Here is a 23,040-nt window from a genome sequence, read left to right on the forward strand (position 1 = left end):
CCAAGCGCGGGGATTACAGGAATTTGCCACTGAGCCTGCCTTTCTAAGAGCTCTTAAATGATTATCATGAGAATAAACATTACTCTTTCAGTAGACAGTATTTTCATATGCTTTAATATTACTAATATCCATAACACTAATTACTATTATTACTAGTTTTAGCTAGTAATATATACATGCTTTAGAACATTCTACCTTCTCAAGAATTCTCTCATTTAATTCTTAGTACCAGTAAATTTATCATTACTTTTTAAAATTAATTTATATATTTGTACTGGGGATGGAACCTAGGGGCATTCTACCTCTGAGTGACATCCCCAGCTCTATTTATTATTATTATTATTATTCTTTATTTTGAAACAGGGTCTCACTGAGTTGCAAAGGGCCTAAGTAGCTGAGGCTGTTCAAGAACGGAGATCCTCCTGTCTCAACCTCCCAATTGCTGGGATCACAAGCATGTACCACCACACCTGGTTTATCACCAATTTTAGATAAGCAAAATCTAAAATAATTGCCCATGAGCAATTATTTAGCAAAATCTAAAATTGGACAGACCAAATAATATTATTTTCAACATCAAACTGCTAGTTAATGGTCAAGCTCAGGCATAGACCTAGGTTGTCAAGATTTGGAACTTCTGTGATGTAACAGTATATTTTGTTTTTAAACATAAAAATGCAAATCTAAGCCTTCCAAGATTTTGTTAGTGCCAATTATTAAGATACTTTGTCTTGATCCTTTGTCCTATGTCAACCTAAACTTGGTTATGTTTTTGTCTTGTGCTACTGGGGATTGAACCCAGGGACATTCTACCTCTCAGCTAGCTCCCCGGCCCTTAATTTTTAGTTTGAACCGAGGTCTAAATTACAGTGTGCTGGCCCCACAGCCAGAAATCCTCCTGTGTCAGCTCCCAAGTGCTGGGATTACAGGCTTGCTCAACACACCCAGCTTAAAGGAGTTGTTTTGGATTTTAAGAGAAACATGAGGAAATGTTCACAGAGCCCAGCTGTGTGATGAACACTTTCTAGTTACTGCGAATCATTTCAACTGTTTCTCTTCGCAACTAACTCTGGAGTTATAGATTAATACTGGTTCTGACATTTGAAAAAACCCAGGCACAACCAGGCTCAGGGGCAGTTATTATTATTATTATTATTATTATTATTATTATTTATTATTATTATTATTATTATACAACCAGGGTCAGGGGCAGTTATTATTATTTATTATTATTATTATTATACAACCAGGGTCAGGGGCAGTTATTATTATTATTATTATTATTATTATACAACCAGGCTCAGGGGCAGTTATTATTATTATTATTATTATTATTATTAATTATTATACAACCAGGGTCAGGGGCAGTTGTTATTATTATTATTATTATTATTATTATTATTATACAACCAGGCTCAGGGGCAGTTATTTATTATTATTATTATTATTATTATTATTATTATTATTATTATTGTTGTTGTTGTTATTTTATTTTGCAAACTCCGTGATGCTCCTTTTAAACAGATGAGGCTAGCCTCTGGTCCAGTGTTAGGCACCACACCGCGGCGCAGACCTCGGGGCTCCCCAGGCCTGGGTCAGCCCCGCGGGCGCCCCGGGTTCTGCTCGGAGGGCGGCGCCCGGGCCGGGGCCTTGGGGACGCCGCGGCGGCGCAGTCCCCATCAACTGCTTCTGTGGCGTCCGCGCCACCTTCTCCCAGGTGTCTGGGGGTCCTGGGCCTGAACCTGGCCAATCAAAATCGCGTGATTTACCGCGCGCGGTCTCGGGGCCCAAGGCTGCCCCGCCTCGGCCCGGGAGCCCGAGGGCGCCAGCCAGGCCCGCGCATGGCCGCCCGTGTCCTCCCGGGCGCTGCCCGCCGCCCCGGCCCCAGCCCGCGCCGCGCCCCCAGCCGCCGCCGCCCTCACCTGCGCCGCCGCCGCCGCCGCCGCCGCCGGCACTTCCGCCCGGCCCGCGCCGCCGGGTCCTAGCGCCGACCTCTCGCGCGCCGCCGGGTCCTAGCGCCGACCTCTCGCGCGCCGCCGGGTCCTAGCGCCGACCTCTTGAGCGCCGCCGGGTCCTAGCGCCGCCAGCTCCCCGCTCCCGAGCTCCGCCTCCCGGGGCGGGCCCCGCGGACACCGAGCTGAGCCCACCAACGCCCCCGCCGCGGAGCGCCCCTCGCGGTGTGCCCAGCGCCCCTCGAGCCTCGACTTCGTGCCTACTGCGGGACTGCCGGCGCGGCCCCCAGTCGCCCCCTCCCTTCCAGATTTAATCAGATTTTCATGCACCCTGATTTTGCCCCGCCTCTCTCTCCTTGGGTTAGGACACCTAGTTCTTTAACCGCAGTGGGCAGGGCGTTGCGGTGCAGGCCTGTGATCCTAGGGCTTGGGAGGCTGCGAGAGAAGGAGCTCAGGTTCAAGGCCAGCCTCCACAGTTTAGAGAGACCTTGTTTCAAAAATAGGACTGGGGTCTAGCGCAGAATGCCTCTGGGTTCAATCCTCAGTACAGCCTCCCCCCAAAAAAATTAAACATAAAAGCCAGACAGAAAAGATCAGGAATTGTGTGCTTTGGTGTATATGAGGTACCTAGAATAGTCAGATACGGAGACAGAAATAGAATAGTGGTGACCACGGGCCAGAAGCCAGGCCGGAGCTGGGAGTTAGGGGTTAGCGGCCTGGTCATTTCAGTTCGGGCGATGGGAGATGGCGATGACTGCACAACCCTGTGAAGAGCCCTGACGCTCAACTGCTCACCTGAAAATGGTTAGCGACTGGAAGACAGCTCGTGGCAAAGCCTATGCTGAGCATGCATGAGGCCCTGGGTTCCATCCCCGCATTGCAAAAAAGTTTAAAGTGGGAAATTTAATGTTACCGATATCTTACCACAGTAAAAAGCTGAAATAATAAAGGAGGGAGGGGTTGTAGAAAGAAGGAAAAACTAAAAACTAAAAAATAAACATTGAAAGGAAGCTTCATTCCAGAGTTTCCCCCTAGAATCCACTGATTTGCCTCAAGAGTTTTGACCTTCATGAGATGTCCTGTTAATTTGGGTTTCAGGTAAACAATGAATAATTTAAAATTTTGATTATCGAATAATTAATTTTTATAATAATTATGAATAATTAATTTTAATTATTCATTGTTTAATTATAATTTACTATATAAGTATATCCCAAAGTAAGCCTGGGATATACTTATACTAAAAAATTAGCTGTGTAAGTATATCTCATGCTTAGCTTGGGATAGATTTATACTGAAAAAATGTACATTTTTCAGCTATATAAATATAGCCCAAGCTAAGCATGGGATATACTTGTACTAAAAAAGTACTCATTGTTTATCTGAAATTAAAAATTAACTCTACATTTTGTATTTTTACTTGCTAAATATGACAATTTTACTCCTTCTGGATACTCACCCACTCTCCCAGTTTCATCCTCTTTTCCTGCTCCCTCTTCTGGGATGGTGGGTTTGAGTTGCAGTAGAAACATTCTGCCTTCTCAATGGCTAAAGCATGTGGTCCCTATAAGCAGTGAGGAAGAGGCTGGGCATGGTGGCGCACGCTTGTAAGCCCAGCATTCAGGAGGCTGAGACAGGAGGATCCCGGTTCGCGGCCAGCCTCAGCTACTTAGTGAGGCCCTTTGCAACTCAGTGAGACCCTGTTTCAAAATAGAGTATAAAAAAATGGGGCCGAGGGTATAGCTCAGAGGTAGAAGGCCCCTGGGCTCCATTCCCAGTACTACAAAAATAAATAAATAAATAAATAAATAAATAAATAAATAGGAAGAGGTGGGTTTCTACCTATATTGTAGACTATGGCTCTAAGGCCCAGTGGGATAGTGTTTGGAATGGGCCTTGGTAGGTAATTAGAGTTAGATGAGTGTGTGTGTGTGTGTGTGTGTGTGTGTGTGTGTGTGTGTGTGTATATCAACCCAGGGCCACTCTACCACTGAGCTACATCTCTGGTCCTTTTTAACTTCTTCTCCTTCTCCTTCTTCTTCTTCTTCTTATTATTATTTTGCAGTACTGGGGATGGAACCCAGGGGCATTGTACCTCCAAGCTACACCCCCAGCCCTATTTTTTATTGTGGCGAGCCCCACCCTTGTTTGCTGGCGGACTTTTCTAAGATGGCGCTGAACGGAAGTACGGAGAGGCACCAAAGTTGTAAACAAGTCATGCGCAGTCCAACGACTAGAGCGTGGTGTGCACGGGAACAGGTCATGCCATCGGCATCCGGCCAATGGGTGGTTAGAGAATCAGGCGATGTCCGCGTGATCGCCGTCATGATTGGCTGATGGGTGCTTATAAGCGGGGCGCGAAGGGCTTGGGGAGGAAGAAGATGTAACAGCTTGGGGCAATAAAGAGCTTGAAGAAGATCGTCTCGAGTGTCGTGCATTACAGGGCGTCCGACATTTGGTGGCCCGTACGGGGAATCGAAGCAGCTTTCGTTTTGCAGACGATCAGAACTTCCGCTCTCCCAAGGCAGCCGGCTGGTAAGTACTCCCGGGATTTGGGAGGCTCTGGAGAACAGAGGATTATAAAGGTAAAAATATTATTTCCCCAACTCCGTACGGACAAAGGGAGCTCCAAAAGGAGGTTGTACTAGATTCTCAGGCTGGTCCTGAGTGTCGCTATGGGGAATAACCCTTCACACCCGATACAGAAGGCTTTAAAAGCCCTATTAAATGGAAAGGGATTAAAACTAAGAGACAAGACCATTCAAAACTTTCTAAGCCAAGTAGATGAGGCAGCTCCCTGGTTTGCAGTTTCGGGAAATTTAACCCTGTCGAGCTGGGATAAACTAGGTAAGGACATAGAACGGGCAGAGAAGGACAATCTGGTATCAGGAGGAACCTACCCTTTGTGGCGCCTCATACGAGCGTGCCTAGAACAAAAATGCTATAAACCATTAGTACAGGAGGGGCAAGCTGCCCTAGATCAGCTAAAAGAGGAACGATCTATTTCCTCTCACCCCACTAGCGAACAGGGCTCGGATGGGGAGGGAGAATCGGATGAGGAACTTGTTGCCATAGAAAAGGAAGTCAGCAAAATGACCGTGGATACATATTCCTCCCAGGGGTCCCTTCCTCCTCCCTATAATCCTTCGGCCCCCGAGCGTTTAAGACCGACCGGGGGTCGTTTCTTTCATGAAAAGGTATGGAGGGAGCCGGAGGTGTTGATGGCTAGACAAGCTTTTCCCGTATTTCAGCCGCAGGGCGGAGGGCCTCGTTACCATGAGCCTTTAGATTACAAACTAGTAAAACATATTGCTGAGTCAGTGCGAACATACGGCACAAATGCTGCGTATACTGTGGCTACCCTGGAAAGTATTCACAGATATGCCATGACTCCTGGAGATTGGCAAAATTTGGCCCGAGCGGCCCTGACTCCAGGACAGTACTTGGATTGGAAGGCTTTCTTGATCGAGTTTGCAACTGAACAGGCGGCAGCCAATCAAGCCGCTGGGCAGCCTGCCTGGAATGTAGACATGCTCTTGGGGCAGGGACAGTTCGCAAATAACCAAACATGTTTTCCTCAACAGATATACGAACAAATAAATAATTTAGCCATTAGAGCCTGGAAAGGGCTTCCTAATAAAGGGGAGGTATCGGGCAATCTTACCAAAATAATTCAGGGGCCTAACGAGCCTTTTGCTGATTTTGTGGCCAGAATAATAGAGGCTGCTGGACGAATATTTGGAGATGTCGATGCAGCCATGCCTCTTGTTAAACAACTCATTTTTGAACAATGCAATTCAGAATGCAGACAGGCCATAAACCCCTATAAAAATAGAGGCTTAGAGGTGTGGATGAAACTGTGCAGAGAACTTGGTGGGCCTTTAACAAATTCAGGGTTAGCCGCTGCGATCTTGCAGGCCTCTGGTCGGCAAAAGAACAACAATAATACCCGGTTGGGTAATTGTTTTTCCTGCGGGGCGGCGGGACACCTAAAGAGGGATTGCCCTAAACGTGCTGCCCCGCCACAGCAAGCTCCGCCAGATTTATGTAAACGCTGCAGGAAAGGCAGGCATCCCACCGCAGAGTGTCGATCTGTGAAGGATATTGATGGCAATGTTTTATCTTCTCATGCTTTGCCAGAACAGGGCCGTCAACCGCCAAAAAACGGGAAACGGGGCCCTTCCCCTCAGGGCCCTTACAAGTATGGGGGCCAACAAATGTACAGTGCTATGGAGACGGACCAGACACCCCCATGGCCCAATCTGCACCAACCCAAGGAATCAGGAGAGCCACTCCCGGTTCAGCGGGATTGGACCTCTGTGCCACCACCCGGTTGGTATTAACCCCTCGAATGGGAATTCAAGTCATGCCAACCGATATGTCTGGTCCATTACCCCCAGAAACCGTGGGCCTGGTTTTGGGACGATCATCATCCACCTTAAAAGGCCTCGTCACCCATCCCGGGGTTATTGATCAAGATTATGAGGGGATTATAAAAGTTATGATTTCTGCCCCCCGGGGAATTGTGGCCATCTCTCCCGGTGATAGAATAGCCCAGTTACTAGTGTTACCCAGTTTACATTCTCTGTTCCCCTCTAAGCAAAATCAACGGGGGGAAAAGGGGTTTGGTTCCTCTGGTACTAACATTATATCACTTGCGTTTGATATGGGGAAGCGACCCTTAATTACCTTAAAAGTGGAAGGAAAATCTATTCTAGGGTTACTTGATACAGGAGCAGATACAAGTGTGATAGCTTCCAAAGATTGGCCGCCTGCTTGGCCTATAAAAAAGGCTGACACACAGCTTAGAGGGCTGGGATACGTCCAAACTCCTGATGTCAGTGCAAGGCCTCTCCACTGGGAGGATCAGGAAAGGCACTCTGGCACTTTTACACCATATAAGTTGGAAATTCCGGTCTCCTTGTGGGGACGAGATTTACTTTCGGATATGGGTTTTCATTTACAAAATGACTACTCCCCCCAAGCACAACAAATGCTTATAAAACAGGGCTTTCACCCGTCATACGGGCTGGGCGAACATCTTCAAGGGCGCAAGAGCCCCGTTCCTAATGAAGGACAAAATGATGCCCGGGGCCTGGGTTTTGGGAAGTAGCCACTGGGAAGACAATTCCCATTACTTGGAAAACGGGGGATCCAATATGGGTTTCCCAGTGGCCCCTCCCCCGGCAAAAGGTAGAGGCAGCTCAGGAGTTAGTCAAAGAACAGTTAGCATTAGGCCATATCCAGCCCTCCACGTCCCCCTGGAACACGCCCATATTTGTAATAAAAAAGAAATCAGGAAAATGGAGATTATTGCATGATCTTCGAGCTATTAATGATCAAATGCAAAGTATGGGACCTGTTCAACATGGTCTTCCTCTTCTTTCGGTTATCCCACAATTTTGGCCTGTTATAGTAGTAGATATAAAAGATTGCTTCTTCTCTATACCTCTTCATGTTCAGGATACCCCACGCTTTGCCTTTACAGTGCCCTCTGTGAATCACGAACAAATTGATCAGAGATATGAGTGGAAAGTGCTTCCTCAGGGTATGGCCAACAGCCCTACTCTATGTCAATTGTATGTGGATGCTGCTTTGCAACCTGTTAGAGAGGAATTTCCATGCGTACGGTGCTGCCATTATATGGATGATATTTTGATAGCCTGTGGAGAGGAAAAACAACTAGAAGAGACATTTTGCATGCTTGTCAAGACTCTAGAGAGTAGGAATCTGATAATAGCATCTGAAAAGATACAAAAGGGCACTGTCATTCAATTTTTAGGAAATGTTCTTTATCCCCGTTTTATTAGGCCCCAAAAGGTTATTATACGCACAGACCAATTGCATACATTGAATGATTTTCAAAAATTACTAGGGGATATCAATTGGGTTCGACCTGCTTTAAGAATTCCCAATCATATGTTGAAGCCCTTATACACGATCCTGATGGGGGATTCTTCATTGACTTCCCCGCGAACACTGACACCTGAAGCTCGGAGTGCCTTAACATTAATTGAACAGGCTTTGACTAAGGCCTCCCTTAAACGTGTATCACCAGAGGATCCCATTTGGGCATGTATATTAGCTACTAAGTTACAACCTACTGGAGTTTTGTGGCAGCAAGGACCTCTGTTGTGGATTCATCCTAAAATTTCCCCTCAAAGGATTATAGAACATTACCCCTCTATGGTAGCTAAGGTTGCTACTATGGCTATCCAGCAATGCATTCAACACTTTGGCCAAAACCCCGATAAGCTTATCATTCCTTATAGTAAACATCAAATATTAACATTACAGACGACCATAGATGAGTGGGCCATATTACGCTACACATTTGTAGGGGAGATAGATAATCATTTGCCTTCAGACCCTATATTGCATTTTGTGGAAAAGCATCCTATAATCTTCCCCATCGTAACCAAAGATAAGCCGATACCCCATGCTCCTAATATATTTACAGACGGATCCAAAACAGGGTTAGGAGCCTTTGTAATTGAAGGCCAAGACCCCATAGTCATACAATATGAGCATAGATCACCTCAGCTAGTTGAATTACATATTATTTTAGAGGTATTTAAAACATATACATTTTCTTTTAATTTGCTGTCAGATTCCTCGTATGCTGTAGAATTAGTTAAAAGTTTGGAATGCGCGGGACAAATATCTACGCAGACCCCAATCCATTGTCTGGCCTCGGACATTCAACACTTAATTTGGAAAAGAAATAATCCCTTTTATATACAACATGTTAGGGCACATACGGGTCTGCCTGGACCGGTTACCCATGGTAATGATATTGTGGACAAACTCACTAAGTTGCCTATGATCTTCTTTCTTACACCGCTACAACGGGCAAAGGAGTTTCATCACCAATTCCATGTAAATGCTAAAACTTTGCAGCTTAAATTTGCTATCCCTCGTAGCCAAGCCCGTGAAATTGTTAAGACTTGCGGTGCTTGTGCACCGTTTATACCTTCCCCGGTTGTTGGTGTTTGCCCGCGAGGCCTACTTCCATTACATTTATGGCAGATGGATGTGACTCACATACCTGAGTTTGGCACTGTTAAGTATGTGCATGTGTCCATTGATACGGCCTCTGGGATTATATATGCTTCCGCTCATGCAGGAGAAAGGGCCTATGATGTTATTGCACATTGCCTTGAGGCTTGGGCAGCATGGAATGCGCCTAAAGAGATTAAAACCGATAACGGCCCGGCTTACACCTCACAAAAATTTACATCTTTCTGCAAGCAGATGGGAATACTGCTTAAACATGGTCTCCCTTATAATCCTCAGGGCCAAGGCGTTGTTGAACGTGCACATCGCACATTAAAAGAATGTTTAATAAAACAAAAGGGGGGAATAGGGGCGGATCTCAAACCAAAACAGCGATTATCATTGGCACTTTTTACTCTAAATTTTTTAAATCTGGATGTCAATGGTAAATCGCCTGCAGACCGGCACTTTGGATCCACTGCGATTCCTCAGGAGATGGCAAAATGGAAGGATGTACTCACAGGTCAGTGGAAGGGCCCTGATCCAGTGCTCACATGGGCCCGAGGCTCTGTCTGTGTGTTTCCACAGGACGGAACAGATCCACTCTGGGTACCGGAAAGGCTGACACGTCGGATTCCACAAGATGGCATCAGGGACATGGATATACCTCCTCATTATGACAATCGGCCTACAACCAGCATGGAGTAATCTTATAATATACAGCTTCCTGGAGCTTTATGTTTTACGCTTCAATCCCCTGATGATTCCAGGCCGTGTATATTTTTGTCCCCTCAGGCTGCAGGATGGTTTATGACACCTAATGTTTCTAGCGATGGTATTGCTAATGCTTCTGCATATTGGATACAGGGTTTGTGGCCTGTACAGTTTTTAAATTCTTCTGATACCCCAAGGGCTCAGCCACGATGGGCTCCACGTTATCGAGGCAGTCTTTAGCGCCCCCTTGGACAGGCTGCCAGGCCCGCCTTTTGCAATGGGCCTCCCCCCATTTTACCTTTTCTCCCCGCATTGGTACCTTTGTTAATTCCACCTTTAGAGGTTATAATTTCACTTATCAAAATCCAACTCAATCTATCTTTAGTAATCCCTTTGATATATGGCTACTATAGCAATGGCTCTATTCAAGAAGGTAGACTTAGGTGTGCTAATGCTACTTGCGCTTATTCTTTGTGCTGGAATGCTACTACTGCTAATCTATCTCGAGAGTTGTCTTCTCATCTTACAGGAAATTGGAGTAAGGAGTTTGATATGCTTACTGAACAGCTACATGCGGAGATCGTCAAGGTCAACACCACCCGAATCGATCCTGAAGTCGCCCAGACGTTGGCCTCCTGGATACAAAGAACGGCATTCCATCTTAAGGAATGGACTGGGTTGGGGGCTCTGGGATTTTGTTTAGTCTTCCTGTGCATTCTATGTCTCTGTTGTCTGCGACGGCTATTTACACAAAGAGCCAAAGATCAGATACTTCTAGCCCAGGCCTTTGTGGCCGTTGAGGCGGGTCAGTCGCCCACCGTCTGGCTGGCAGTAATGGAAAAGGCATAATGCGCTCAGGATGACAAGCAAAGCATTGCACTTGAGATACGCGGCCTGCAGATAGCGATCTCAAGAAGAGCATGTCTGATTGCACGCGGGTAGATACCCCAAATCCCGCCTCTGAGAAAAAGGGTATCGGACGGGTCTGGCTCTCATCAAGGGAAACACACCTGGATGGGAGACAGTACAATGTCCTAGCTTCCAGCATCAGAGATCAGACCTCTACTCTTGCCTGTTGCGCTTTTAAAACAAAAAGGGGGAGCTGTGGCGAGCCCCACCCTTGTTTGCTGGCGGACTTTTCTAAGATGGCGCTGAACGGAAGTACGGAGAGGCACCAAAGTTGTAAACAAGTCATGCGCAGTCCAACGACTAGAGCGTGGTGTGCACGGGAACAGGTCATGCCATCGGCATCCGGCCAATGGGTGGTTAGAGAATCAGGCGATGTCCGCGTGATCGCCGTCATGATTGGCTGATGGGTGCTTATAAGCGGGGCGCGAAGGGCTTGGGGAGGAAGAAGATGTAACAGCTTGGGGCAATAAAGAGCTTGAAGAAGATCGTCTCGAGTGTCGTGCATTACAGGGCGTCCGACATTTTATTCTTTATTTTGAAACAGAGTCTTACTGAGTTGCAAAGGGCCTCACTAAGTAGCTGAGGATTGGCTGGGCATGGTGGCGCACGCTTGTAATCCCCGCGCTTGGGAGGCGGAGACAGGAGGATCATGCTGGTTCAGAACCAGCCGCGCTGGCTTAAGAGACCCTGTTTCCACATAAAAAAAAAAAAAGTTAAAAAACAGGTCTGGGAGTGTAGCCCGTGGGAGTGTATCCCAGAGGTAGAAGGGCTTCTAGGAACCCCAGTACCAACCAAAAAAAAAAAAAAAAAGTAGCTGAGGCTGTCTGTGAACCACGATTCTCCTGTCTCAGCCTCCCGAATACTGGGATTATAAGCGTGTGCCACCACATCTGGCTATTATTATTTATTTTGAGACAGGATTTTGCATAGTTGCCCAGGCTAACTTCAACTTGGCAATCTCCTGTCTACCTACCTAGAAGCTACAATGACTGGCCTGTTTCCAAATAAAAATATAAAAAATAGATCTGGGAGTATAGCCTGGAGGTTTCCAGGAACCCCAGTACCACCACCAAAAAAAAAAAAAAAGCACTTACCCTGCCTCCTTTGGAGTGCTGCAAAGAAAATATGTTGACATGCTTATGATTGGTAAAGTTTATTTGAACAGGAAAAGAAATATGTGAATGCTCCAGGATGCATTCATACACATGTGTGCGTGCACACACACACTATCACATGCCAACCCTGGTTTTGATTTCTCCAAAAAAACGCTGCTAGACAGACCTCCTGAAGTCCTGATGCTGGAGCTGGGCCAGCCATACCAGTTCATCCTCCGGACCATCACTCCCAACTTCAATAGAAGTTTTTTTTTTTTTTTTTACCGGGGGGGTGGGAGGTGTAAAAGGTAACCCAGGGGTGTTCTACCTCTGAGCTCTAACCCCAGCCTTATTTTATTTTTTATTTTGAAATGAGGTCACACTAGGTTGCTGAGGCTGGTCTTGAACCTGCGATCCTTTCGTCTCAGCCTCCTGAGTACTAGAATTACAGGCATGTGCCACTGTACCCAGCTTTTTTTGGTACGTAACTTTTAAGAATGTCTAGGCGCTGGATGGCAAAGCAAACTGCAACAGGAATCCTTGACCTCAGTCAAGGCAAGGGAAAGCTGGATGTCACTGAAATGTGAACACTGAGTCCTGATCTGGCCCTGCTGGCTGGATGAGGTCCTAGTACGTGAGAGGCTGAGATAGGAGGATTGCATATTGAGGCCAGCTTCAGCCACTTACTCTCGACAACTTAGCTAGGACCTGTCTTCAAATAAAAAATAAAATAGGGCTGGGAGTGTAGTTCAGAGGTAGAATATCCCTGGGTTCAATCCTCAGTATCACACACACACAAACAAACAAAAAGAAAGAAAATCCTCATGAAGGTGGGATGGTGAGACAGAGGACAACAGTGCCCTGAGCCCCTGGTGTTCAGGAAACATCCTGGAGAGCAAGACTTAACCCTCGATGCGAATCGCCATCCTCTTCCCAGCCCGCAGCCCTCCTTACACTGTTGTTCTTGATACAGGTGCCTCTCTCGTCCCCTGGAGGCCGCTTTCCTCTCTAGCACTAAATTTTATTGAGACAACTTGCTTTGTGGAAAGTTTTCCAGAGATGCCTGGAGAAGGAGGCTGGAAATGCTTCAGCCACTAAACAGACAGACATGCAGCCGGATGATATGGCCAGCTTCTTTTGCTCAGGTTTTGAATGCATTTGAAAAAAGCATTGAATGCATTGAAAAAATGTCCAGAACTCTGTCCAGAGAGCACTGTGCTGTGCAGGCAAAGGCAATAAATTTTCCCTCTGAGAAACTTGGGCCGACGTCATCCCTGACACCAGAGCCAGTTTGTTTGTTTGTTTGTTTGTTTGTTTTTGTGATGCTGAGGATGGAACCCAGGGGCATTCTACCTCCGCACTACACCCACAGCCCGATATTTTATTCTTTATTTTGAAAAAGGGTATCACTATGTTGTAAAAGGCCTCACCAAGTAGCTGAGGCTGGCCGCAAACCCGATCCTCCTGTCTCAGCCTCCCAAGTACTGGGATTACAAGAGTGCGCCACCATGCCTGGCTCAGAGCCAGTTTTATTACATACCCATCGGTCCCTGTATCCAGAGGGACCCTTCCAATCTGGCCTTATACAGTCCTGCCTGTCCAGAAAGTCTCCTAGGACTGCAGCCCAAGGAACCTCCTCTCCTATGAAACCTGCAGCACTGGAGGCTGCACCAGATAGCACGGAACCCTTGATATGCTATTTAGGGCTGTCCTGAGGCAGGAGAGCATGGTGGTCACGACCAAGGCCTTTGGAGCAGGATTGCCTGGGCTGTGATTCTTATTCTGCTTGTTAGCTGTGTGGTATTAGGCATGCTACTTGTGCCCCTGTGTCTTCTCATAAAAATGTAGGGTCCACAACTACTTGGGTAAAGATTAAATGAGTTACTATATATCAAGTTTTTAAAATTATGCCTGAGGGGCAGGGAATGTAGCTCAGTGACAGGGCATTCAGTGATGGAGCGTTCACCGGCATGTGCGAGAGGCCCTGGGTGCAATCTCTAGTACCAAGGGGGTGTGGGGGGTGGGAGAGGATAAGTCTGAGTTTGTTGACGAATGAATGGATAAACAAATTGTTGTATAAATATAAATATCCAATGAAATATTACTCAGCTAAAAAGAGGAAGGAAGTAGTGATATATGTTCCCATGTGGTTGCTCCTAAAACCATTATGTTAAGCGAGCGAAGCCAAACATAACAGGCTCTGTATTTGTTTTAGTCAGCCTTTTCATGATTGTGACTAAAATACCTGTCAAGTATAACCTAGATGAGGACAGGCTTATTTGGGCTCAGTTTCAGAGGTTCAGTCCAGAGTTGGTCTGTTCAAGGCAGAAACCAAGTTGGCAAGGCAGAGGGGCCCAGCTCTCACATTATGGCAGCTGGGAGCAGAGAGAGGAAGAGGAGGAGGAGGAGGAGGAAGAGGAGAGGGAGAAGGAAGAAGAGGGGGGGAGGAGAAGGTGGAGGAAGAGGAGGAGGGGGGAGGAAGAGGAGGAGGAGGAGAAGGTGGAGGAAGAGGAGGAGGAGGGGGGAGGAGGAGAAGGTGGAGGAAGAGGAGGAGGAGGGGGGAGGAGGAGAAGGTGAAGGAAGAGGAGGAGGAGGAGAAGAAGGTGGAGGAAGAGGAGGAGGAGGAGAAGATGGAGGAAGAGGAAGAGGAGGAGAAGGAGGAGGAGGGGGAGGAAGAGGAGAAGGAGGAGGAAGAGAAAGAGGAGAAGGAGGAGGAAGAAGAGGAGAAGAAGGAGGAGGAGATAAGGGGACCCAGGCTCATATGGAGTCCCCAAGGCCATGCTCCCAGGGACCCACCTCGTCTTAGCCATGCTTCTTCTCTGAACCATCCTGCATCAGGGACCATGTTTTCAACACACAAGCCTTTGGGTGACATTCTGAACCCAACCAGAAAGTGGATTGGTGGTTCTGAGGGGATGAGAGAAGGAGGATATTGGGAGTTTACTGAAGTCAAAGTTTTACTGGGGGTAATAAAAATGCTTTAGCACTACATGGAAACATCAGTTGTACATAGTTAGTTTATTAAATACCATTGATATATATATATATATATATATATATATATATATATATATATATATATATTTTTTTTTTTTTTTTTTTTTTTTTGGTGCTGGGAATTGAACCTAGGGGCATTCTACCTTTGAGTTACATCCCCAGCCCTATTTGACTTTAAATTTTTGAAACAGGGTCTCACTAAGTTGCCAAGGCTGGCCTCGAACTTTCAATCTTCCTGCCTCAGCCTCCGCAGTAGCTGGATTATAGGCATATAATGCCACCCTGCCTGGCTTCTCTAACATGTGTGAAGGCTTAGGGCAACAATCCGAGAGAATGGTGATGAGCGAAACTGCTGTGTCTCCCTCATTCTGCAGCCGAAGACAGAAAAAGGTATTCCAGGAGGACACGCAGCAAAAGTGGTGGCCTCCCATCCCCATCTCCATCGTCACTGGAACAGCAGCTCAATAGAAAGAGCTGGGCTGCAGCTCATTGGTAGAGGGCTGCCGGGTTCAATCTCAAGTACCAAAATAAAACGAAAACACACTGGAGAAATAGACGCTCAGTCAGAACATGATGCATTTGTTGTTGTTGTTGTTTTGTTTGTGTTTTTGTTTTGTTTGCAGAACTAGGGATTAAACCCAGGGGCATTCTACTTCCAGGCTACACCCTAGCCCTATTTTTTTAGTCTTTATTTTGAAACAGAATCTAAGTCCTGGAGGGCCTCATTAAGTAGCTGAGGCCAGCCACAAACCTATGATTCTCCTGTCTCAGCCTCCCAAGTACTGGGATTACAAGTGTGCACCACCTCGCCCGGCTGTGATATGTGTTTTAATGGAGGGAAGGGCCTAGGAGCAGAAGGGCCTAGGATGCTTGTGAGCACATTATTATTATAAATATTTACCCACATCAGTGTAAACAGAAGTTTATCACTAAAGGCTCATTCAAATCAATAGGCAACTTTCCATGATGCTCTAAGTCAGGGACCCAGGTTCTTTCCATCTACTGTCTGTCCTCTTTAACATGGGGCCCCAAGATGGCTATGTTCCATCCAAGCAGAAAGAGGAGGGAGTACAGTGTGTGGGAGGTTTGCTGGAGCAGGCCTGGAAGCAGCATGATCACTCTAATTCCATTGGCTGTGGCTGGTTCAAGGAGTTACCTCCAACTGCAGGGGTGGCTGGGAAATGTAGTTCAGCCGTGGACTCCGGCGGAGGAGCTAGGTAATTTCTGCTACAGCCATCAGGAAGTGAGATCATGTACAGGTGGGTGTGAAGTGGGAAGGAGAGAGTGTACGCAGAGAGGGCTGGGGCTGAGGTGAGAGAGGTAGTCAGGAGCCAGCCTGTTGTACTAGGTGCCATTTTGGGCCTTCCTACTCTATGCTAGGCTGCATGCTTGATAATTTACACATAAAATCTCAATGATATTAACATATCTGCCCTGTGGGGAAAGAGGAGGGAGATCATCTGTGTTTGCTTGTTTTGCATAACAACCCTATTTCCTAACAGGCCTGTAGAGCTTCACTGGGTGCAAAATACATGTGTATATACTATATTTTAACACTTATAAGAATGTGGTAAGAAATTGTTACCATCATTCCCTTTTCAGTTGGAGAAACATGAGGGTTTTTTTTGGGTTCTGTTTTGTTTTGTTTTTGTCTTTCTTTCTTTCTTTCTTTCGTCATACTAGGGGGTACGTGCTGAAATTCTCTCCCGTCATGTAGGCCAAGACCCCTGCAGGGCCTGAGGTGCGTTCCCTCTCTCCTGTGGGAACCTCCAGCATTATCTCTTCTGTAACAGACCATTCTCTATCTATCTGTCTTTCAGAAATGGGATTCTGCTATGTTGTCGAGACTGCCTTGAGCTCCCAGGCTCAAGCAATCCTCTTGCCTCAGCCTCCCACGTAACTGGGGCTATGGACTTGTGCCACAGAGCCCAGCTTCAGATCTCTCTCTTAATGAGCCCTCGTATCCATTGTATTATATTATGGTTCCTCTCAAAGAGGGTCTCCTGTGTCTTAGAGAGGAGTCACACTGGAGCCAGAGTATGTTGGAACCTGGGATTGTGGCCAGCGGCCTCGGAAGAAGCCATCCCTTTCCCATGCCAAAACTCTCCAAAGATTTGCTCAGAAGATCTGCAAAGATTTGGTCGTAATCAGTGGCGCCAGGGTCAGGAAGGACTGAAAGTCATGCATGCACCTTCCTGGGCCTGTACCTGGCTGTCCCAGGGGATAAAGGATCTATTTTCAGAAGAGGAAGTCAAGAAATCTTCAGTCCCCAAACGCAGAACGATGCACCTGAGGGCATTAGGGCTTCCCTACCACCCTCCATTCCAGCCTCCTCCGCAGGAGCTGGAGAGCTAAGCCAGCTGCAGGCAGAGCTGACCTACCCCCCAGGCAGAGTAGGCATAGTGCCTAGGGACCACAGAAGGATTTTAATTAAAATCAGAAGAAAAGGAATGAACTTTGGATGGAAGAAGATGTTTTACTATATAATATTAATATATTCATCTCTATACCAACACAGGCATAAAATGCAATTTTAATTATTTTTGTGTGGCGCTGGTGATAGAAGCCAGGGGCATTCTACTGCTGAGCCTTTTTTTTTTTTTTTTGATACTGGAGATTGAACTCAGAAGCATTCGACCTCCTAGCTATACCCCTAGCCATATTTTTTATTTTTATTTTGAAATAGGGTCTCACTAGGTTGATGAGAGTCTCATGACTTGCTGAGGCTGTCCTCAAACCTTGATCCTCCTGCCTCAGCCTCTCACATACTGGGATCACAAGCATGTGCCACCATGCCTGGCTCAGCCTTTTTTTCATTTGTATTTTAAGACAGGGTTTTGTTAAGTTGCCCATACTGGCCTAGAACCTGCAGTCTTCCTGCCTCAACCTCCCTAGTGGCTGGGATTAGCAGCAGGCACCACCACACCTAATTTTTTTTTTTTTTTTTTTTTGGTGGTACTGGTACTGGGGTTACTGGAAACCCTTCTACCTCCGGGCTGCACTCCCAGACCTATTTTTATATTTTTATTTGGAAACAGGGTCTCGTAAGCCAGAGCAAGCAGCTGGCTTCGAATCTGCGCGATCCTCCTGTCCCTGCCTCCCAAGTGCGGGGATTACAAGTGTGCGCAACCACGCCCGGCTGTTTTTTTTTTTTTTTTTTTTTTTTTTTTAACGAAATAAGGGCCTACAAAAGCAAAAGTACTAGTTTATGGAAGTAGGACGAGTGTGGCATGTGAGAGTGAGGAGAAGAAAAGGTGAGTGTGTGTGTGTGTGTGTGTGTGTGTGTGTGTGTGATTTATTTCTGGGCAGGATCCAAGGCTTTAGACTCTTAGCCCTCCAGCTCTCAGACTTAGAGCCATACTTAGGGTTGCAGGCGGAGAACATCTATGCTTCCATACTGGGCACAGCCTGACACTCTAAGGACCCTGGAGCCCATCCCGGTGCACTGCCCTGTCTGGATCTGCATTCCAGGCGTGGCACCCCTCTCCTACTATCCCGGTGCGAAGCCCTAAAATCCACTCGTGTGGGAGCTGGGCACAGGCCGCAGGACTAATCCTTAAAATCGCTCCGGGCGGATTATCCTAGCCTGTCTAAGCAGCAGTGGCTGGGATCACTCTCAGGGAGGGGGAGGCCAGAGCTGGACCCCACCCAAGTGGACAAACCACAAAGGTGGTTGGTTGCTAGTGGCAAGCTGGAGGGGAGAGAGGGGCTGAGGATGGGGCACTAAGGGGTAGGGCTAAATCAAAGAGAGGTGGCATTATGCAAACCAAGCCAATTCTAGCCAGGAATCGAAAGCCTGAAAAACCTAGCCTGGGGGAAAATTTTTAAATGATAAAAATTTAAAAGTATGAAATGTAAACCAGTTCCATAAGGTGCCTATTTAACAACCAAATTATCCCAACACAATGAACAATATGTACAAAATTCTCCACCCTACACAGATAGCCCGCTACCACTGAGGGTCTGCTGCCTTCCTTGTTTTTGTTTTCTGTTTTGTGGCTAAATTGTTACCTGTTTTATGAACCTAGTGCTGCCGCCTATCTTAGGTCTCATTAGGTTCGAGGAGAATTTCTCCTCCTGCAAGTTTGATGCTAAACAAACCAGGTGTATCAGTAAACAAACTGTCTTTCTGGTATAGGGATGTGTGTGCACATGCCTGGTAAAATGGATGGGGGAGGGATCGGGTGGGGTGGTACGCATCTAATCCTAGTGCTCTGGAGCCCAAGATAGGAGGATCACAGGTTTGAGGCCAGTCTCAGCAACTAAGGGAGACGCTGTTTCAAAATAAAAAATAAAAAGGTCTAGAAGTATAGTTCTGAGATAGAATGCCCCTGGGTTCAATCTTCAGTATCAACAACAACAACAACAAAGAAATAAAATAATAAAAGGAATGTAAGCAGGAGACCAGTTAATTGGCTACTGCAAAAATTCCAGATGGAGGATGGGGCGGATGGAGTCTGGGCTGTTATTGGGCCAAGAGTCCCATTCCACTTTGTAGAGGTTCCCAGAACTCCCCAGAGGATAAGAACGGTATGTAGTGACAGCTCTACCCTGACAGTGTTAAAGACTACGTTTCACGTACACCATGGGGCTTAGGTGTCTCTTAGATACCCCTAGATCTGCACCCCTAAATACTGTCCATGCACCTTCAAGCTTCCCATTTTTGCTCATGTGATGCCAGGGTGTGTCTCACCTACAGAAGCAGGTTCATCTGTTATGGTTTGGACGGGAGCGTCCCCCAAAGGCTCATGTATTAAAATCATGTTTCCCAGATTGCTCTTGGGAGGTGGTAGAATCTTTCGGAGGTAGGGCCTAGTGGGAGGAAGTTAGGCCACTGGGGGCATGGTCTTGAAGGGGAGATTGGGATCTCAGCCCCTTCTCTTTTCCTCTTTAACTTCCTAGATGTCACGATGGGAGCAGCCTCACCTGCCACACATGGCGTCCGTGCTGTGCTTCCTTGCCATGGGCCCAAAGTGATATAACCAAGCAACTGTGAAACAAAATCATCAGCCAAAACAAACTCTTCTTGCTTTTAAGTTGTTGATTTCAAGTGTTTGTCACAGCAGTGGGACGCTAACAGCATCACTGGGCCACAAATTTCCCTAGCTCAGATACTGTGTCTTCTTAGTTCTTCTTGTATGTCCAGTATTAGCACGACTATACTCATCAAAGATTCTTAATAACTATTTTGATTTAGTGCTTGAAAAGACCTTAAGGACAGAGGAAGTCAGGACCTGAGAGAATTTGGAGAGGAAGGGGAAAAGTCTACTGGGGTAGGAGTCTCCTTGTCCCCTGGAAAGTTTCTGGGACCTCTAAGAAATGTAAAGGAACCGTGTCTTCAGCCCAGTGACAGTCCCAGGGCCAGCACTCCATCTGGATGATGATTATTATTATTTTTATTTTTTTAGTGGTACTGGGGATGCAACCCAGGGCCCTTCTACCTCCAGGCTACACTCCCAGACTTATTTTATATTTTTACTTGGAAACAGGGTCTCTTAAGCCAGCAGAGGCTGGCTTCGAACCTGCGCGATCCTCCTGTCTCAGCCTCCCAAGCGCAGGGATTACAAGTGTGCGCCACCATGCCTGGCTCCATCTGGATTATTTTTGCAGAAGCCTACTGACTGGTCTCCTGCTTCTGTTCTTGCCCCTTCGATGTATTCTTAACATGGCAGCCAGAGGCATCCCCTTAAAGCATGTGAGGTCATGTGACTCCTTAGCTCAAAACTTTCATCTCAGAATAAAGCCTAAAAATGGCCTAGGTGGTGACAGATAGATATTCCCCTTGTACCCCACATCCTGGTATTGACACCCTCGCGTAATACATGGGCAAAGCCAGGCATGATGGTGCGTGCCTGTGATTCCAGTATTTGGATGGCCGAGATGGGAGGATCATAGGCTTGAGGCCAGCCTCAGCAACTTAGCAAGACCCTGTTTCAAAAATAAAAGGGGGTGAGCATACAGCTCAGAGGTAGAATGTCCCAGGGTTCAATTCCCAGTAAAAAATCACCACCATCATCATCACCATCATCACCACCACCACCATCATCATCATCACCTTCTGGGTAAAACCAGTGAGCTACATATAATCAAGAGAAAGTGCAAAGGGAGCCGGACAGATGTGATTGTGCACACACAAACAGACCCTGTAAGGTAGTAGAGTTGTAACCTTGTCTTGATAGAGGCAAGCCCTTGCTGCCTTTGAGGAATCAGGCTGATGTGTTGCACGCTGCCTTATAGAGGGCCGCGCAGCAAGGAGCCAAGCTATCATTCATTGATATCCAACAAGAAACCTGGGCCTTCCATCCAGGGGTCTACTGGGGACTGAATGGTACCAACGAGATACTCTAGCAGAATCCTTCCTGGAGAAGCAGATCCTTCCCCACTTGGGTCCCCTGATGAAAACTCAGCTCTGGGCCACACCTTTTGGTTTTCATTGATATGTAATTTGTATTCCATAAAACTTGCCCTTTTGAAGCATACAATTCAGTGGTTTCCAGTCCGGTCATTAGATTGAATAGCCATCATCATTCTGTAATTCCAAAACAAAAAGAAACCCTGTACCCATTTGGACTCATTCCCCATCCTCCCTCAGCCCCTGGCAAGCACTAATCTACCGTTTATCTCCATAGACATCTTTAATAAAGCCCTACAGAGGACCCATTTAAGTGTGCCCAGAATCCTGGCCTAATATGTCAGATTCTTGACATATTAAATGGGTAGTGTTTCAAGCTTTTTACATTTGTGATAAAAGTATTGCATAGAAATAGATAACTGATAACACAATTCAGTCCCAGAAGTAGGGTGCTGCCATCACAATGTGGAAGGGGCTTTGGAATTGTGCATAGGGTGGGGAGGGAGGCTGGAAGAATTCTGAGTAACTTGGTAAAGAAAGCCTAGTTTACCTTGAGCAGACTGTTGGTAGAAATCTGGAACTTATCAGAGAGGGCTTACTCAAAGGGAACAAGAGTCCTATTTATAGCAGTTGGAGAAAGGGGGTCTTTGTTAGGTGGAAGCAGAAAGGTAAGGAAAATTGTCCCCAGGAGTTACATGGAAAACAGATCATATAAGTGAAATTGGTCCTAGGGCTGAGGCAGTCCCCAAGCTGTGTCGCAGATGCCTCCTGCTTTCTTCCAGCTGCTTATAGCATAATGTCAGAGTAGAGAGATAAGTTGTGGAGGAAACTGATTTTAAACTGTTATTTATTTACTTATTTATTTATTTATTTATTTATTTATTTATTTATTTATGGTGGTACTGGGGTTCCTGGAAGCCCTTTTACCTCTGGGCTACACTCCCAGACCTATTTTATAGTATTTTTATTTGCAAACAGGGTCTCCTAAGTCAGCGCGGCTGGCTTTGAACCTGCACGATCCTCCTGTCTCTGCCTCCCAAGCGCGGGGATTACAAGCGTGCGCCACCACGCCCGGCCTTAAACTGTTTTTTTTTTTAAAAAGAAAATCGAGCCAGGCTTGGTGGCACACGCTTGTAATCCCAGTACTTGAGAGGGTGAAACCCTGTTCCCAAATAAAATATAAAATAGGGCTGGGGGTATAGCTCAGAGGTAGAATACCCCTGGGTTCCATCTCTAGTATCACACACACACACATGCACACACACACACACACACACACACATGCACACACACACACACACACACACACACACACACACACCAAAAAATGAAAAGAAAGGACTTAGTGATTTTGAAAATTTGCATCCTCCGCACATGGCAAAAGATGCTAAAACTAAGAAATGACTTCTGAGCCCCCGACAGAGAGAGAAGGTCTGGAGGAGAGAAAGAACAGAGGGTATGACTGTAGAATCTCTTGTGAAGACCTACTCTGATCAGAGGATCAGAGCGATACTGAGCCATGCTCGGCCTTAACCTCTCAAGAGATGAAGAAGGTGTCTTGTAGAACCTGTTCATCAAACCAGAAGGTCCCGGGGAAGCCAGAGCCAGTTGTCCCTGGGCCATCTCTCCAGAGCTAAAGGTAAAGAAGACCTGATCTCCGAAAAGGTCTGCGGTTGTGGAATGAACTCATTTGAAATTCACAAAAGACGCACAACATTTTTGAGAAAATTACTTCAGCAAGAGCACTGCCTAGCCAGCCGGGCAAAGTGACATGTGCCTATAATCCCAGTACTTGGGAGGCTGAGGCAGGAGAAACGTAGGTTTGAGGTCAGCCTCAGCAACTTAGTGAGGCCTTGTTTCCAAATTAAAAAAAAAAAATTAGGACTGAGGGTGTAGCCCAGAGGTAGAATGCCCCTGGGTTCAATCCCCAGTACCACACGCGTGTGCATGCACACACGCATGCGCACACACACAGCCTACTTGGATGGTAAGGTACGATGATAGTGTGAAATCAGACCCAAAAACT

Source organism: Muscardinus avellanarius, assembly GCF_963383645.1.
Source record: "Muscardinus avellanarius genome assembly, chromosome: 11".
Taxonomy (NCBI): domain Eukaryota; kingdom Metazoa; phylum Chordata; class Mammalia; order Rodentia; family Gliridae; genus Muscardinus; species Muscardinus avellanarius.